We start from the raw sequence: 9836 nt of genomic DNA, 5'->3' as shown, positions 1-9836 counted from the left end.
GAGGAGGAGGAGGAGGAGGAGGAGGAGGAGACAGTAGTGTTCAAGTCAGAGGTGTTGTCTGGGATAGCAAGGAATGGCATTCCCATTGCCTCATCATCCTGGGCTTTTCACTCACTGTGATTGTGTGCCATTGGCTGTAAGTCTATCACACAGCAAGGCCCAGCTAGCAGCTGTAAGCTCATGCATCACACAGCAAGGCCCAGCTAGCCACTGGGGCTTGACCTAATAATACATTTGAGTTTTTCTAGCTTACAAACTAAAACAGACTTGCTATAAAACTCTAAGCTGTGTGGAGAAGCACTAAGAGTGTCTGGTGGGGAAGCAAAATGAATGCTTACAAATGTCTGTAACAGAGATCTCAGCAGCTTCACCAGCCCCCATCAATCTAGCCCTTGCTGCGCAGCCTCATGGGTAATCACTGCTCCTTTAGCTGATTCTCCGGGGAAGATTCCAGAAAGCAGTTCCATAGTACAGTATCCAATTAAGCAGAACCCCCTCCTGAGGTACAAAATCACTCTTCTACCTCAGGAAAAGACCCAGTTTCCATAGCAAAGAGAATATTGCACTATTCTCTTAGAGAGTGCTTTTGACTTTTGCAAACTTTCTTTTTAAAATTTGTTGCTTCACCACAACCCCCAACTTAGTGCAGTAGCTAAAACAGGATTTTACCTACTTGGGAGAAAAGGCAGCAGCTTGCTTGGCAGTCAGGAGCACTGCATGTCCACTCAGGGTCAGCAGCAAGTTTTCACAAGAGATTCATGATGTCAGTTCACAGCAGTTCATTAAACTACAGATTTAACTCCTTCCATTCCTTCCCCTGTGGCTAGCTACTGAGGCTGCTGGCTCAGGCTCAGCATGGCCACCAGCACTTCCCCTGCAGGAACAAGCAAGTCATTCCCATGCATACACTGCCTGCTGCCCCTTATGCTCCCAGCCATGTGGATCTTCTCAACTGACACCCACCCCATGGTTTTCTCCAAGCTGGCCTACTGCATGAACTCTGCTCTCAAGCCCCTTGAAGTCTTTCCAGTGACCTTGTTCATGCTGTGCAATGTTCTGATGAACTGAAAGCATAGTGGTTTCATAGTGGCTGGACCAGGGCAGCCTCCATCATTCATACACAAAGCACTAACAGGCGTTCGGAACAGTGTTCACTTAAGTACTTAATTGTGTGATAGATAGTATGTCATTATTTTCTTGTGTGTGTGTGTGTGTGTGTGTGTGTGTGTGTGTGTGTGTGTGTGTGCACCCATGTGTTTCCAAATTCAAGAGACCTGAATTTGAAGTTAGGAACTATCTTCAAATTCATTCTACTTCATTATTTGGGGCAGAGTCTCTCAAACAAACCCAGAGCTTACTTATAGAACTAACCGTGATGGCCAACATGCTCTGGGGAATCATCTGTATCTGCCTTCTAACCCCAACCAGCACTTCCATGGGTCCTGAAAAGCTGAATCTGGTTCTCACATGTCCAGCAAGCATTTTAGCCACATATCTCTGCAGCCCTAGTATACCTTATAGTCCTAGGATGGGGCAGATGAACTAAGCCTTAGGGCAGCCTTGCTGAGAGGTTAAAAATGGGGCCTGGGACCCTTCATCTTGTACACTGTACACGCCAGCCTCCTCTATGAAGTAGTACAGATAAATATACATCACATTTTACAGACTTACCTTCTCAAACAGCTAGTGACACTACTTTTTCCCCCTCATTTTAGATAAGATCTAACTTTATGGTACAGGTGGTCTAGAATTCTCAGTCCTTCCACTTTAGCTTGTGGGTGCTGGCATTACAGATACATGCTACCTTGGATGCTTTATAGAAATGCCATAGCTAACAATGTTCTGATGACACTGTGAGACAGACAGTTACACATTCATATTGGAAATAATGACCTAGAGGTACCCAGGGTTAGTAAATAAATCCTCCCTGGGACTGATACTAGAAATTAGAGGCCCTGATGTTCAGTAGAAATTTTTCCCTTTAGTTGAGATGTTCTCTCTTGGAAGGAGGCTCTTCATTCTCAGTGAGTAAAGGGACTTCCCCATGGTTATCCAAGCAGTAGGAACTGGCTGAGAAAGAAAACTGATTGTAGAGCTGCCTCCCAGTTGTGTAGGGAGCTCCACAGTTGCAGCTTTTATGAGTGGTCACTCAGTGTGTCTAGAGCAGGACCCCTGATCATGTAAATACACCAATAAGCTCACGGGCTCACTAAGTCAAACACAGGTAGAGTCACCTCCTTATTTTGTCATCCATGTCCTATTGAGCGAGTACCATTTGTTCCTTTCTTGTAAGAGAGAGACACATGGACAAGAAAGGATTACATTCTTTCCTCCAGCAGGGGCAAGGTTCCAATAAGAAGGGAGTTTGTGCTGGGGATCCTGAGGTCACTGGCAAGGAGCCTCCAGTGTGCAGCAAGTGGCAGACATGGCGCTTACAAGGTGGTACTGGGAAGTTTCTCCTACACAATCTCCATCTCCCTTGTCTTCCTCCATTCCTGGTGTGGGCTGACAGGAGTCAGCAAGCTACAGCTGCATTCAGACTACCCAGGTGTCATCAATCACCTGCTCCAAAATTCATATTTAAAAGATGAGGCAGCCAAGATATAGAAAGGTTAAATGATTCACCCAACACCACACAGAAGCCATCCAGGCCTCCATAGAAGACTCCCCACAATGCATCTCATCAGGCCTTGAGATAAAACCTCTGTATTTACACTGGTGACCCAGGTCAGGATATGTGCATTGCTATTATTGCTATTCTATCTGCACAGGAAAGAACACTCACACCAGATAGAAAGTGGAGAGACAGAGAGATAGAGACACACACAGAGTTACACACAAAGCCACAGAGACAGACACACAGAGAGAGGTAAAAGGGCAGGAGCCTTCTAACACCTAGGCATTTATGGTCATTACACATGAACTGTTCACATTTGCCCCAAGGATGGAGTGCCCCCGATACTGTCATCCCCTGTCATTCTTCCCCTCCTCCTCATGCCATCTCAAGCCTAGGAAGGAGGATAAGAAGTTTGCCATCCATCACCTATGCCACTGCGTGCCAATCTCTATACAGAGCAAAGGTTTACCTCTTTGAGTTGAGCAGACTTGGACATGAGTTAGAAGCTTCCTGAAGCAATTCGCTTTCCTAGTAGTATTTTGTCACACCAAGCAGGAGCTTTCAGAATGGAAGGATGTAGGCTTGCAGGAGTTAGGGTTGGGTGTTGCAGTGGATTTTCACTTGGCCACTTGAAGGACTCATGTGGAATGGATGTGTGCTGGAAAGTCAATAGACTAAGTCTCATTTAGTTCCCAGCACAGTGTGCTTGGACTAACTCAGGAGCCCCCATGATAGCTACTATATATTGTGCCTGATATTTGCATTTTTGTGGAAACTGTACAAGTTCTCTGTAATGCAATTAGAAGTGCAGGTGAGTTGTTTGGTAAACCTTTGCTATGGCTAATATCCATTCTTGCCTATGAAAACTTCAGAGATGAATTTTAGACAGTGATGATGAAAAGCCCATCCCATATGATGGAGAGTATACTGCTTGGTTTTAACTGTCAACTTAACACAACCTCAAGTCACCTGGAAAACAGCTTTAATGACAAATTATGTATATCAGGTTGGCCTCTGGACATGCCTAGAGGGCAAGTGACTTGACAGTTGATGTAGAAAAAAAAAATCCAGCCCAATATAGATGGCACCATTTCCTAGGCAGGAGATCCTGAACAGTATGAAAAGAGAAAGCCATCACTCCTGACTATAAATATGATGTGAATAACTTCTAGAGTCCCTGTATTGACTTCCCTACAATGATACACATTAACTTGAAATTGTAATCAACACAAGTCTTTTCATTCCCTAAGTTGCATTTTTATGAGAATTCTTCTATAGCACAGAAGTGAAATTGGAAAGGTAAAGTGACAACTAGACTAAACTTCTAGTCTAGGCACTAACATATTGCCTGTTCCTCAAAGTACTTTCCTGGGCAGGTCTAATGTGTAAGCAATGAAGTACTACAATGATCATGATTTGGAAGCTGTTGAAGAACCTCTTGCAACTCTGTGTTTGAGCTAGGTAGGTGGAGACCCTCAGAAAGATCAAATAGTCTGTCCCCTGTCCTGTCTCATCAGCTGGCTGCAGTTGGTCCCTTCCAGAGAGTGAGTCACTGAGCCTACAGAGAACAGAATGCCTGTCTGAGAGGCATTCCAAGGTCAGACCATACACACCTGGGATTGGTTTTTGGATGAAAACTTGGATCAGGGGCCCAGGGCTATGTGCTGAATGAGTCTGTGGGCCAGGCAGGTACACATGACACAAATTTTGCAAGTAGTGAAGAGATTGTACAATTTTCTTGGACCAGAGACTGAAAATGCAACTGTATTTAATTTTTAACATTTTATCAGGCTTACTTTTCAAACTACAAAGTAATACATGCAAGGTAAATCAATAGTTCACACTGGGGAATCAGGAAATCAAAGGCTATTTTCCAACCTCTCTGCCACAAATGCCTCCCCAAAGTAAATGTTAAAATGTTAGCAGCATCTTCCCACATGTTTTTTTCATATTCAAGATGAAGTCACATAGTCACAGACAGAGAACCTTCAAAATGCAGACATCTTCAAAATCCATGTCACTCAGGTACATGTTCACCCATAGTGAACAAATCTTCCCTTCTCAATTAGTATAATCACGACAACCCCCATAGACAAGTCTACTGGCCAACATGATTCAGACAGTTCCTCACTGAGACTTTCTTCCTGGATGATTCTAGGTTGTATCAAATTGACAGAAGCAACCTGATATAGATAGCATCCATCCTAACATGAGTAAGGGGCTATCTCATTGTGGTTTAGTTTCGCATTGTTATTATTGGTCAAGATGACAACCTCTTGGTACACCTGTTGACCATTGTATAAAGTTCTTTAGAGAAGTGTTCATTCAATTCTTTTGTCTAACTTTTATTCAGATCATTTGCAGCTTTGGGGGGTTTTGAGTTACAGGAGTTTCCTGTACATACCTTAGCTATTAAGCTCCAACCAGATACACAATTTACGTGCACTCTCTCACATTCCATAGCCTGTCTTTTTTACTTCTGTGTTTCCTTTAATGTTCAGATATTTAGAAATCTACACCATTCTGTTTGCCTGTGCTTTTTAAAAAATCATATCCAGGAAAGCATTATTGAATACAGTATTGTGAAGATTTTTCTATATTTCTTCTAGCAGCCTTTCAGTTTTGAATCTCGGGCTTGCTTGTGTCATAAATTGTGAATTAAGTTTTGCATATGATATACATAACTTTTTATTTTTGTATATCAGCATCCACTTCTCCCAATATCATTTGTTGAAGGGACTCTGCTACCATTTCCCCATTGTGTAGTGCTGGTATCGAGACACTTATTGTTTGGGTGAGTTTGAAAAGGTGTAGTGCTCCATTGTATACACACATGTATTGTTTAGGCAGGTTAGTAAAACTAGGTATTGATGTGTTCTTCTGTTCCACTGGTCGACATTGCACTTTTATGACAGTGCCACACCACTCTGACTACTGTCATTTTGTAATGAGTTTCAGAGTTACAAATTGTGAGAGTTTCAAATTGGCATTAGTTTTCAAGATTTCTGTGGGTACTCAAAGTCCCTTTAAATTCCATGTGAAATGTAGGATATTTTCTGTTTCTGAAAAAAATGAACTATTTGGATGTTTATCAAAGTTTTAGAGTGGTCAGTGTCCTTGTCTTTCACATTCATAATTAAGTGTGTGTTCTACATAAAATAAAACATGTCAGTGGATATATCCACATGTGAGTGAAGGTACCCATGAGGCCAGAAGAGGCCAATGGATGGCCTGGAACTGGAGTTGTAGGCAGTTCAGTTGTGAGCTGTTCAGTGAAGGTGCTGGGAACTGAACTCAGATACTGTGCACAGGTAGTGATTGCTCTTGACCACTGAGCAATCTTCCCAACCCACAACTGGTTTTCTTATGTTGTATACTACAGGTTTGCTGAGCACATAACTCATCAATTTGAATCAATTTTGTGAACTCTACAAGGTGTTTTGAATTCCACAAGGCATGTAGAATGTAAAATAAGGTATGTAGAATATAGAATAAGGCATGTAAAATTTAGAATAAGTATATAGAATATAAATAAGGCATGTAAAATTTAGAATTAGGTATGTAGAATGTAGAAAAAGGCAAGATCCACATGCCACAAGGCAAGCTGTTGGTAACTATGGATATTTGCTTGATTCACTTAGCATTGGTTCCAAGTTTTCATTTGTCAAAATAGAAAAATCCACCCCTGGATTTTTGGTACCATTGAGTCTCATCTGTGCTTCAGTGAAGTACACAAAATTGACAATTATATATTTATAATTTGGTACAAGACAATGTAAATTGGCAGCATAGGACAAATGAGGCCTAAACTATCTGAGTGGTGCATTAGAGGTATCTGACCATCTGTTCTCTCTTAGCCTTTGAAGACATTTCTAGAAACCAGTTGCTGAGTGATATAAGATTGAATTATTCTCCTTATTCCCCCATTTAAAAAAAATTATCAAGTGTACTATTTTTCAAATTAAAAATAGTATTTATGATCTGAATCCATAAAGTTTTTCCTCTTCTGCTTCATTCACATAAAATGTTTGAAGTGACATTTATTAAATGAAAACATCATTCTTGTGAGGATTTGTTGATTTATGTTGATCCGTAGTCCTGGTTGTTCTGTTGAAATCAAGGATTAATTTTATAAATGTACTGAAATTGTTAAATAACAATTTTGAACCATAACATTTGATGTCATTTGGGTAAGTCCTTGCTTAGTTCTTATACAAGTAATTTTACCTAAAATAGCCCAGATCAGGAGAATAATACCTCATATTTAATAGGCAGTCCTGTGGCAATTCCACAAAAATCATTGTTTTGTATGCCTGAAATTGAGGTTATTTTTGCATTCAATCTGTTGTAAAAATTTGAAGATATGAACCTTCTAGAAAGTGTATTCACCAAATGCTATTCTTTTTCAAACAAGCAAACATCCATATTAAAGCAGGTCACTGGCTTTCCTTGATATCACACAGTCAATTGGTGACAGAACCAGAGCAGCAGTTAAGTGACCCAACTTCTGAATTAACCAAAACAAAAAGCAAAATTATTATTTTCCTAATGAAAAAGAAGAGGGGTGAGGAGGAGGAAGAGAAAGTACCTTAAACAGTCAGAACTAAGTAGGTCAAAGAAGGAGATTTGTGAGCAAAAAGGATTGAGTCATGAGGAAGACATAATAATTGTAAGTAATGTGTGTTTGTATGAGAGAGAGAGAGAGAGAGAGAGAGAGAGAGAGAGAGAGAGAGAAAAGAAATGTCTGCAGCACTAAAGAATGGAAAACAGAACAACAACAACATCAAAGGATGCTTTGAGTACCTGCTTTGAGGAGACCCAGGGTGCCTAGATGGGAAGCAGTGAGGAGGCAGTGGGAGGAACACACCAGACCAAGTCAGAGAATAAATATCTGCAGAACTCTCTATCAAGCAGCAGCAGGACATGTGTCCTTTCCAAGACCACCTGGAGAGGTCTCCAGGACAAATCCCAACAACTCTGAGAACACTGAACTCATGCCAAGTAACTTTCCAAGCCAAGCAAGTTAAGTCTAGAAATCAATAGTGAATGGAAAATTTAAAAATTCATAAATGTGCAGACATCAAGCATCCTGAATAATGACTAAAGAATAAATGAGAAGGGAGCCAAGAAAAATCTCTAGAAAAATGGAAGCAAAAACACAAGATACTAAAACTTTCAGGATACAGGGGATGTGGTGGTAAGAGGAAGTTCCTAGCTGGATGCCTGACTTCCCAGAAGAGTTAAGATCTGACAGCAGAAGCCTACCTTTCTTTGTGTTCAAGTTGTCAACAGAAGAAGGAGACATGACTTACTCTTGCCAGCCACAGAGCCCAAGAGATTCCCTGAGACCTGAAATCGTGACATCCTACACAGAAAAGAATTCCAGGATGAGTTAATATGACACAAAAAAGAACAAGAGCACCCACTATGGAATGAGTGTAGGGATCTCAAGACAGAGAATCACATCTAATTATGTTAACAATGGCTACATGTACATATGGGGTACAGAAACATATATACTTACATGTGTGCATATAGTATACATTATATGTATATATACATATAAATATAATTTGTGGCTTTTAAAATTACATTATTCAAAGATATATTTTAAATATTTTATAATTTATAAAATATTTGTTTGCTGTTTTTGTCTAAAGAATCTTAGCTTCATAAAGTAACTTGTAGCTTCATCCAATCATCTTGAGAGCAAGAGTGCTGACAAGATAGAAATACAGGTCAAAAAGGGCAAAGGAGTTCTCATTATACTTCAGCCATAAGGAGGCTGAGGCCTGTCGATTGTCAAAATAGTTGATAATCTTGTTCTGGAGGTTTCTGAGGAAAAGCACAGGTAGACTGATGAGAAAGGAGTGCTTGTAAGGTCAGACTCAAAGGTCACACATATCTCTGCCTTAGCATGGCTCTCTAGCTGTTTTAGCGTGTGTGTTTAAAATATCTCTCAGAATGGTTCAGCAGTTAAGAGTGCTTGCAGCTCCTCAAAAGAAATTTGGTTCCTAGGACTTACATGGTGGCTTACAACTATCTGTAACTCCAGTCCCATGGAATCCGACGTCCTCTGTAAACATAAGACATGTATATATCGTATACAGACATATACAGGCAAAGCACTCACACATGCAAAATAATCTTAAATAAAACAAAATGCTTCCAAGAAAGGGGAATACTGCAGTCCTGCCATTGGGTTGTAATTGTCTTGAAGTTCAAAACTCTGGGTCAGTGAGAGACCTAAACCAGATCTGAGGGAGTGATGGGATATCTGCCTGTCTTGAATTCCCTAATTTTCAGATCTTTCTGTTTTGTCCCAAAGGAACTGAACCAAGAAGAAGTAAATGTCTCTCTGCCTCAGGATGACTCTTTACACCTGACCAGTGCTCTTACGTGGCTTGGTGGGTGTCTCTTTCTCTGTCCCTCTGTCTTCAGGGCCCTGTTTTCTTTGTTTAAAGATAACAGCATGACCATGGTATTATGATGCTCCCTCAAGCTCATGAGGAAGAGTGAGTGGTTCCCACTGAGTCCTACATGCCATGATGGTTCCTCTCTGCTTCAAAGCAGCCACGTCACTTGTCATGGGAGCAGCTATAACACTAGAGTTAGCAGGAACACTCTGGAGGGAAGAGCTGCATGGAAGAGAAGATAGGAAAGAGATAGAAATGTTTGGATGGAAGAAGAAGGAAGAAACCCAGATGAATCATAGGGACTCCAGATGTAGTTCATGTACACAAGTTATAGCCTTTCTTGTGGGAGTAAGCAGCTTGACAGCCCATGGGTGGTTACCCATTTAAGTAGCATGGTTCATATTTGGCTTGGGTTTACATTCTTTTCTCTCTAATAATAGGCTTAGTAAATGGTGAGCTGCACACTGTCAGGAAGGCTAATTGATTTTACCTTTTTTTTTAAAGTAGCACATTCAGATGCACATGAAAACCACTGCAGCTGCAGAGCTAACTGTGTAAGTGACTGCAAAGATCTACATATTAATGTATGTTTTGCCAGTGTCTGTCTGGAACCTCACAACTGCTGGTCAGCCACTAGGTCAGAAAGGTTTCCTGCCTTGGAATCAACAAGTCCTGTCCTCTCTGAAATGAGCAAAGGCCTTAGTAATTCAGTCACTCATCCTCCTGTGCCCCCACACTGTCCTTTCTGCTTGCCTCAGTCTACCCACTCTGTTTCAGCAAAAATCCAAATAGAAAGCAATGGA

At 41.0% G+C, this 9836-nt stretch overlaps 1 long non-coding RNA gene across 1 annotated transcript; it reads left to right on the top strand.

The window, feature by feature from the left end:
• Nucleotides 1-8986: 8986 nt before the first annotated feature.
• LOC116097581 lies at nucleotides 8987-9620 on the top strand. Its single transcript, XR_004121473.1, has 2 exons — nucleotides 8987-9024; nucleotides 9541-9620. It is a non-coding gene; the product is annotated as an uncharacterized LOC116097581 (long non-coding RNA).
• The last annotated feature ends 216 nt before the right edge of the window (nucleotides 9621-9836 follow it).

This window comes from Mastomys coucha, unplaced genomic scaffold (genome assembly GCF_008632895.1).
Source record: "Mastomys coucha isolate ucsf_1 unplaced genomic scaffold, UCSF_Mcou_1 pScaffold19, whole genome shotgun sequence".
Lineage (NCBI taxonomy): Eukaryota > Metazoa > Chordata > Mammalia > Rodentia > Muridae > Mastomys > Mastomys coucha.
This window is presented reverse-complemented; position numbering and strand designations above follow the sequence as displayed.